The 9,529-nt window shown below is 29.9% G+C and overlaps 1 long non-coding RNA gene across 1 annotated transcript; it reads right to left on the reverse strand.

Moving 5' to 3' along the window:
• Positions 1-7,463: 7,463 nt before the first annotated feature.
• On the reverse strand, positions 7,464-8,087 carry LOC139906442 (uncharacterized). The gene is made up of 3 exons (XR_011781963.1): positions 7,741-8,087; positions 7,594-7,679; positions 7,464-7,539 (listed from the first exon to the last, which is right to left on the reverse strand). It is a non-coding gene; the product is annotated as an uncharacterized lncRNA (long non-coding RNA).
• Between the last annotated feature and the right edge of the window lie 1,442 nt (positions 8,088-9,529).

Here is a 9,529-nt window from a genome sequence, read left to right on the forward strand (position 1 = left end):
CCAAAACTGACCCACCCACATGTCTTTGAGAAACTAAAGAATAGAGAATAGTAAGTAATTGAAAAGTCTGATTGAAGATTTTTATTCCAAAAGATTTATTTGGTTTGTGACAAGTATATTTAAAATAATATTTATAGAAATATTTAATGTAATGCACTCAAAAGTAGATTTAGTCTATAATTTCCATAGCCAGCATCAAAAGAGATCATTCTTAAAAAGCCCTAATCGAATTTATCCTGGCATTTTCTAGATAATTAATCACCTCTTAAAAATTAGAAATAAAATTTTGTTCCTCTTTGTTAGCAATGGACCAAATACATAAAATCGCCCCATCAATAACATCAAGTGAAACTACCTCAGAACCTACAGTATCCTCTCCAGCTTCTAATGCATTGCTACGTGAAACTCATGGCCCAATGCCCATTATTGCTCCATCTAGCAACTCTAAAGGAACCACATCATGTCAGTTTTAGTACTGGATTTCACCCCTGCTAATCTTTCAAAAACAGTACCAATATTATATTTCTCCCATTCTCCTTCAGTAATACAGGGAGCGGGATCAAATTGTCGCCTACTTTAACCCTTGATAACTTGAAGACGACATTATCAAATAAAAAACCGGTTACCAAATAGGAAAGCTATTCTTGTCAACTGACGATACGTAGTTCAGTTAGCATCATGCCATCATCGTATGAGGAGATAAAGAGCTATAAGTGGAACGAGGAGCTTTCGAGGTCCCCCGTAATCATGGCATTGGTTAATAATGGAGGTGAAATCTCCAATTCAACGATTGCTTCAACCTTAGGAGTGAATTTACGGACTGTTCAGCGTATCCGTAAGAAGCTAGAGGACACCTGGGATGTTGATGCCACCAAAAAGAGGGCATCCAAGGAGGAGGGCGCCGACAGGAAGGTCAGGGACATCGACTTTGTCGTCAAGGTGAAGAAGATGGTTGAGGATAACCCTACTAGGTCCATGAAGGCCGGAGATAGGCACTGGGTGTGGAAACAGGACTCAGCACCCTGCCATGTGTCCAAAATCTCCATACAGTTGTTAACCGAGAACTGTCATGACGTCGTAACCAAGGATTTGTGCCCTCCTAACTCTCCCAACCTTAATCCTTTGGACTATTTTGTCTGGGGCTATGTCGAGAGACATACTAACAGACATACCCATAGCACCAAGGCCAGCCTGATGAACTCCATCAAGGAGGTATTCGGCAACATGGACAATGAGATGGTCAGAAGAGCCTGCGGCCAGTTCAGAGGCCGTATTGAGGCCGTTATTGATGCCAACGGTGATTATATCAAATGAATGGCTACTCTATATCTATATGCTCGTCATAGTTTTGATTTTAAATAAAAAAGTTAAAAAATGTATATTTTGTGTTGTTTTTTGTAGAAAAATATTTTGGCGACAATTTGATCCCCGCTCCCTATATAATGATTGATTCTCCTCTCCTTCCATCTTCTCATACTTCCAAGTCTTGTAGACGCCATCTTCATTAAAATGTTTGTTCTACTTTTAAATCAACAATGCAACTGTTTGACATTAAAGAAATAGTTAAATTTAAATCATAACTAATTGATTAATAAAAAGAATAAACATAAGCGTTGCCATTTTTGAAATTTAAATGTATATTATAATGACGTAGTTACATATTACTTAAATACTAAATTAATCAAATATTTGTTCTGTAAGCGTAGGAAATTTTTGAAAATTTATATAAAACAAACCAAAACTCCAATTCCACCACTAAAATTTCTGATCCAAAGGTCGTTCCGTGAATTTTTTATTGTCTTCCGCAGCTCAGTACGTCCTGATCATTCATTTTTTTTTCTGCTTTATTTTATATATTTATATATCATTTTTAGAATAGACTATTTCCAGTATTGATTGATTAGTACGTTGATTATTATTTCTTTTTCTGCTTTATTTTATATATAATTTAAGACTATTCCACTGATTGATTAATTAATTATTATCTTAGATATTCATGAATGTGTATGCGTTATAGGTACATGTTATGGCCCTGTTGTCTGGACTTTATTTCAGTTACATTGAATTAGATTGAAGAATTTATATGTACTCGTACATATATGAGTACATTTGATGGATTTAAACTTGTTGCTCACACAAAGTGATATTATTTTTCTTTCTTTCATTCATTGTTTTCCACTTGTAGTCTTAGAATTAGCCAATGAGTTCTTATACTATCTGGAGGAGTACAAGCTCCAATCACAAACCCTGTTGTGGGAATAATCATCATTTTGTATGACAAATTTCTGTTGGTAAACTCATATGATCTTTGGCCAATTATACAAGAGTAATAGTTTGTCGTTCTTGTAGTTTTTTAACAACATCAGGTGGTGTTTTATTTATTTCTTCCATTTTGGGTTAGCATTTTAAATCCCCAAAAATTGTTTTTGAGGCTAAAATGATGGACTCACATCATGTTCACAGGTGAAAATCAAAGTAGATATTTTTTAAAGGGTTTTCTAAAGTAAATCGTCAAAAAAAAAAAAAAATTGAACTAATTATTTAGACGGATAGATTTGCCTTTAACAATCATGTATCAACTTCAGTTAGTGCTTGCAAAAGATTATGAGTGTCAGTTTCATTCAAATGACATTATTTTACTTTTATGTACATAAAATAATTCATTCATTATTGTAAACAAGTGTGTTTATGTTGGGATGTTGGTTCCTTTGGGTGCTATTTGCAAATTTCACGCTTCAGTAGCTCCAGGAGATCGGACAAGAAGTTCTCATGCATTCACCTACAGTCTGAACTTGGCACCCAGGCTTTAGTAGTAGCAGTTCCTATATTCTTGTACATTAGCATATATTCATCTGGCATCCGTGAACTCAACTTACTCAAGTAAAGACTAGCATGTACACTCGCCAAAAATTAATTCATTGATCTAACATTAGCTAATTGTATTTTATGTACATATTTACTTATAGTATTCAAACCCTCCCTAAATTTTTTATCATTTAGTTTCAGAGTCGTCATAAGAACAATTTGGATCTGAATAGGATCCTTACTTGTGATTGTGGAAGTACATTTGTTGGGTCTTACACTTCTCCAAATTTTGAAAAACTTGTGTTTAAGATGTCAAGTAATGGCTGAACCTTTGCAAATTTGTCGTTAGATGTTTGGAATGGGATGTTTGTTGCATGAAAATACTTCATAATTTCATCAAAACGATCTCGCCTTATAGATTTTGCAATAGCTTCATTATGTGTATCTGGCTGCAATTGCCAAAAAAGTTGGCGACGTGGCACGGAGCAATAACCTGACACTAACAGTATTCCAAAGAAACAACTCATTTCATTTGAATTTATTGTGAAGCCATGGGTACCTCATTGAATTGCATAATTAAATGGGTTAACTTCTATACATAGAATACAAGGGTCAATTATAGTCAGAGGTGAGAAATTGGACTCGAGACTTGACTTGGACTCTATAGTTTAATATAAAATATATACTTTACATTAATTATATATGAAAAATAACGCAGAATAAACATTATAATGTTTCAACTAGAATAAACAAATTATTGGGTTAACAAAACTCCATATTCTATTTAAGCTAACCCCGTCTTCCGGACTTCGAATGATCATCTTCTAAAAAGTAAAATATATTAGATAACATCATAACTCCTAATTATATCTCCAAGTAATAAATAAACAGTACCTATAACAAAAAAAAAAGTTTCTGTGCATCATTGATAATAATTAGGTATGTTAACAACATATATAATATTTTGTATGCGAAGGAGGGAAGGAAAGGTATATAATTTTATAATTTTTTGAATTTTTTTTAAATTAAAGGTATTAAACGGAATTTCATGAAACAAATATTAACCATCAATGCGATATCATGTTCCAAAAAATTATTTTCAGAAATAATGTAACGTTTAAATTGCACATACACTATAATATTTATGATGAAATGGTACATAATATCTTTGGGTTTGTTATTATTTTGTAGTTCGAGTTATATGCTTCAAATTTTGTTAAAGAACTTTTCAACTTTTTTATGTTTAATATGTATTTGGAGATTTGTAAAAAATATAATATATTATTCCACTATTGGATAACCGTGTTCATGTTCAAAACTTTATTTCTAACACTATTTTGGAAATTTTGACAATGTTACAATTATCTTATTATGAAAAAATTTAATGTGTACAACATCAGCTATTTGTCCGCCACATTACAATACAAATTCATGGGCATAACCTTAATTATATGTATTTCACCCTCCATATCCAAACTCGTAATTTATTAAAATTGTATAAATAAATAAGTTCTTATCAAATCCTTAATTTTAAATGGTACAATATTATATTTTACTATATTAATGATATAACTTGATACATACCTAATTATAAACAAATATTAATATATTATAAATTTATTTGTGTATGAATTACCTGAATCATTGGGTGAAAATTTTGTTAAGTTTGGCAACATTAAATAACAATATCCTTTGACTTTATAGCTTTTATTGTAGAAAATTTACAAAAGGATAACTAACATTTATATTTATTTTATCATATAAATAAAAATATTATAAACAATGACATTAAATTAATTTAATAACAGTATCTTTTAGTAAAAAAATAGATGCCATCTACATCTAAAATAGGAAAATTTGCTTGAAAATATGTTAAACAGCATAAGAAGCTTCTTTTCGTCGATTTCCTAGCAAAAATGGAGAGCTTTGAAAGTAGTAATTTATGAGATGTTTTATATAATAATATTAAATTATTAAAAAACGTTTATTACACAATAACTATCAAACACAGGCAGCAAGAGATTATAAAAATATATTTCAGTTTTTAAAAATGGTATTTTAAAAGTATAAAAAATAATCATCACTATATTATACACAAATTCCTTATTTGGGTAGGTTTTTGCGGTTTAAAAACAAGAAATTAGAGACCATTTAGGTCAGACTATGTAAATAGTAGGGTTATAGTTGAATTAATATAATATTAACGTTTTTAAAACGGCAATACGCTTCGTTTAATTGGACTCTATTCTATTTTTCCGATTGTGTATAATACAAATTTTGGCAATATTTATTCACGACTACTTCTGATATAACAGATAATGCAGATTACTTTTATAATTTAATCTATTAACAACTTTTGTCTCATGTGCCTTCAACTAATAGTATCGACAATTATTAATTAACATCAAGATGACCTCCCCAAAAGTGATTGCAATAGAGTTTAAAGAACAAATATGCCTTTTGAGTCATTGTGGCTTTGAGGTTTTTACAAACTCAGGACTCCAAGTCCATATCAACAAAATGCACCCCAATGAATTACAAGATTACAATCATTTCTCATTTTATGTACTCCTTATCGTAGTTGCTGATTGATGTGGTCTGAGTCCGTTATGCCAATGGAGGAGTGACCTTTTCAATTCATCCTAGATGCCAGCTTTTCACATCCTGATCGCTTTTAGTTTTTGAATGTTTACAAGAAATGGTAAGAATGAAAATAAAAGAGTTGTAGTATTGGTTCTGATATTAATGATTTTTTATTAGATCAAGTTTCTCTGACTCATTTAAAGCATCAGGAAACTCTGGAAAAATGGATTTGCTATTCATAATGTTCTCAGCAAACGTGACTTTTGTGGTTCCCTCAAGGATTTTTTTTGTTTAGTAAGTATTTAATAGTCCCACGGTAAATCTGGAGGGACGAATAGTATAATTCATATCATTTTCTTTCTTGGATATTTTAATGGATGATGTACTATCAACAATGCTTGAGGCTGTTTTTACAAGCTTAGAAAATTTGTCGTTGTCCTTGAGTGGGATTTGGATCCTGAATCATAATTCTGATCCTCTTCAAAAAACGAAGAAACATGACTTTTTCTCGAACACTTTGTCCGCGTGCTGTTTCTGAATCTGCACAACAGAATGATCTACCGTGTAAGTGGAGTTAATCTAGGAAATGTCTTTGTAGCTTCCTTGTAGCGTGATAAGGCTTTAATATTTATGGATACACAGTCATTCAAGCCATAGTCAATGAGTTTTAATACTATCTGAAGGACTACAATCTCAAACACATTGCTCTGTTGTGGTGAAAAACATCATTTTCATGATTAATTCAACTTGGTGATGGGGATTCTAACGTCAATGCTCAAATTATTATTTAACGGATAAATTTGTCTTTCAAAATATTAGTTTTTAGACGAGTATGGACTGCCTCTCCTCATTTCGATGTTAATGTCAAATAAGTTCAATCTTTGGAATCTGTTTCTTTAGTGAGCAAGGACTGACTCACCAAGAAAACGAAGAGCTATCATTCTTTTGGATCAGGATCTTTCAAGATAATACGAATATAGTCCATTCATGAATTACTCATTCTCATAAAGTTGAGGAAAGGGACCATCATTTCTTCGCATGAAAGTAAAGATAATTTATATTGAGAAATTATTACTTTCTTGCTCCTGTAAAGAAAAACAACAACAGTCAACATCTATAAAGAATGTATCGTATATAATTTATATAAATCTAAATACTACAATGTTTGTGGGAGCCCTCTGATCTCTTATACAATGCAAAGAAATAACTATTTTTTAATAATTTGTTGTAAATTTTCTAGCATTGTTAATTAGATACTCAGGTCTGATACTTATCACTTCAGCTTTTCTTTTTTTATGTTAACATCTAATACATACATTATGATATCCATATGGTCCTTTTAAGTATATCATTGTATTCTGAAATAGATTTCAATTAATTTATTTAGTATTTACCAAACAAATGTTTTTATTAAGTGAGGAGTTTAAATGCAATTATTTATTTTAAAATCCATTGGTTGTGGCGAATACCAAATTCTTTGACTTAAGTTTATTTAATTCCTTGTTTGAATAAAAAATAGTGAGTTCCATACTACGCATACCGTTTCATAATTTAGGAAGGCGAAAGGCGTCAGGAAATTGATAATGAGAACTACAATGGTTCTTTTAAATATTTGATAAGAAATCAAGAAGATCCAAGATCATTATCGTGTTTGAAAATGTCGAAGCTACGATAATTCTTCATCAATTGTGTACTACGAGAACTTATCTTTGACCTAGTACATTGAAGATTCAACTCGGTCTTGAGGTTAAAACATATCTTGAATTAACTCTACCTAAATTATGTGCTACGAGAACATATCTTTGACATAGTAGCATCAGGACTCCACTGATTTAAAACAGAAACCACATGATGAAATTTTTAAAAAAATTGACAAAATTATAATGACATTTGTATTTCAAAAATATTGCTAAGAAACTATCAAAAAAAGAATATTATTTAATAAAACTTGAAAATTGTGTTTTTTATTCAGAGGCTCGTTGTTTAAAAGGAATTGAAAAAAAAAAAAAAAACATTTAAAAAAATTAAAAATAGGTAATTTGATAGCTGAAAGTCATAAATTTACCTAAAAAAGACATTGCCCATTTGAAAAAAAGACTGTGAAAGTGGGATTTTGACGATCTTGAGGAGCATAAACTCTCACCACGCAACCTATTGTGTCATAAGATAGTTACTAATTATTATTATAATTTATACCAATGAAACCTTAGATAAGGAAGGGAAGACTCTCGCAACCATTGAAAGCAAGTCTACCAAGTAGGACTCATTTTCACTTCACAGAGGAAATTTGACTACAATGTAAACTGTTTAAGTATAAATTCATTCAAGTAATGGGAAAACTATATGTCACACCTTGATGCCTTATTGGCTACAGGCTAACTGAGTCTGAGAAGAAGGATCCTCCTTCCACCAATAGATATTTCCGTATTTTTCCAAAGGATCAGAAATTACGAAGTCTATAGACCAAAACTCTCTCTTTTAACAATTAGCCATTAGTACCCTTCAAAATATTCTGCTATATGTCACTTGCATTCTTTATTTTTCGACTATAAAATTAAATCTGAGGATTAAAACAATTACCCACGTAAGGATATCTCTATAGAAATATTAAACGAGGATGATACATCAGCACAGTTTCCAAACATGCCGTCCTATTTTCCCCAAGCCAGCCAAAATAGTGAAGAGAAAAACACATTACTCTTCCACTATGATCTTAAAAGAAAATAAAATATTTAATAATTTAAACTTGAGTTTCTAATTTTACAAGTTTATTTTGCAATTTTCTTATTTATTAATATGCATTTTTTAACATAATTCTGAAAAGGAAGTAAATATATAATTCTTAACCTAATTCGGACAAAATGACTGATAGAGTTTAATTTCATGTTTAGCATATTTCAAAAAGTGCCAAATATGGTAAATAAAATTATTTTTGTAAAACAATTTCCTACAAAAAATACATATTTTTCATTTATAAAACAATAATTTAAGCTATTCAAACCCCTATTTAAACTAATTTTTTCAGGATATGGTTCATATGTTGTTTATTCTAAATTGTAAATGGAATGATTAAAGCTCGAGTTTATCGTTAAAAACATGGATTTTTATTTCTAACTTTTTCAACATTTACTTTTTTTTCTAATTTTGACAAAAAGGCTTGAAATAAGGTTGTTTTTTCTTCGGCATATTTCAAAAAGTTATAAAATTTTAAATATAATGCTTTGAACACTTATTTCCAACGTAAAATATGTATTTTTCATTTTCAAATAAGAGTTTAATCTTTTTAAACCCTTTTTGTAGGAAAATTCAGCCGATTGAAGTTGAAATTTGGAAATACCATATTTTTACCTTCTCCTATGAAATTGTCTGCAACAAAACTTAAAAAGGAAAATTTATTTTTCTATAAAAAAAAATAATGAATATTTTATGATAGAAATAAGTGTTCAAACCAAATTAACTACAATTTTTAGCATTTTGACATCCATAAGCAAATATAAAATTATTCTATTTCAAGGTTTTTTTTGAGAATTATGTTCAAAAATGCATATTAATAAATAAGAAAATTGCTAAATAAACATTTATAATTAGAAACTCAAGTTGTAATTATTTAAAAATAATTTTGAGTACTTATGTATTTATGTTATTTTTTGGGAAGAAAACAAATTTCAACTTCAATCGACTGAATTTTCTTCAAAAAAGGGTTTAAAAAGATTATTCTATAAATGGATTATTTAAAATATAATCCATTTTAAATGTATAATTGTGAATAAATAAATCTCACCAAAACAACCAGGCTCACAATTTCCCCTATTAAGACATTGTTTGGCTGATTCAACAATGCTAATTGCACACCAGGATTTTGTAGAATTAATATCTGTGCAAACATTGTACTCTTTTCCATCATCGAGTAATGGAAATACGCATGGCTTTCTTTCATCTATTGTCACACAAATTGCTTCAAATTTAAAAATATAAATAGTATTAAATTTTAATTTTATTACTTATAACAATTATATCCTTTCCTCACTTTTAATATATCCCAATAACTCAAACTTACTTCTCCACTTATTTTACTGAAAGAAATTCTATAAGTTAGTTCCATGATACCAAGGTCATTTTTACCTCTGGAATTGAAAATAAA

The sequence above is a fragment of the Lepeophtheirus salmonis genome, chromosome 9 (assembly GCF_016086655.4).
Source record: "Lepeophtheirus salmonis chromosome 9, UVic_Lsal_1.4, whole genome shotgun sequence".
NCBI lineage: Eukaryota > Metazoa > Arthropoda > Copepoda > Siphonostomatoida > Caligidae > Lepeophtheirus > Lepeophtheirus salmonis.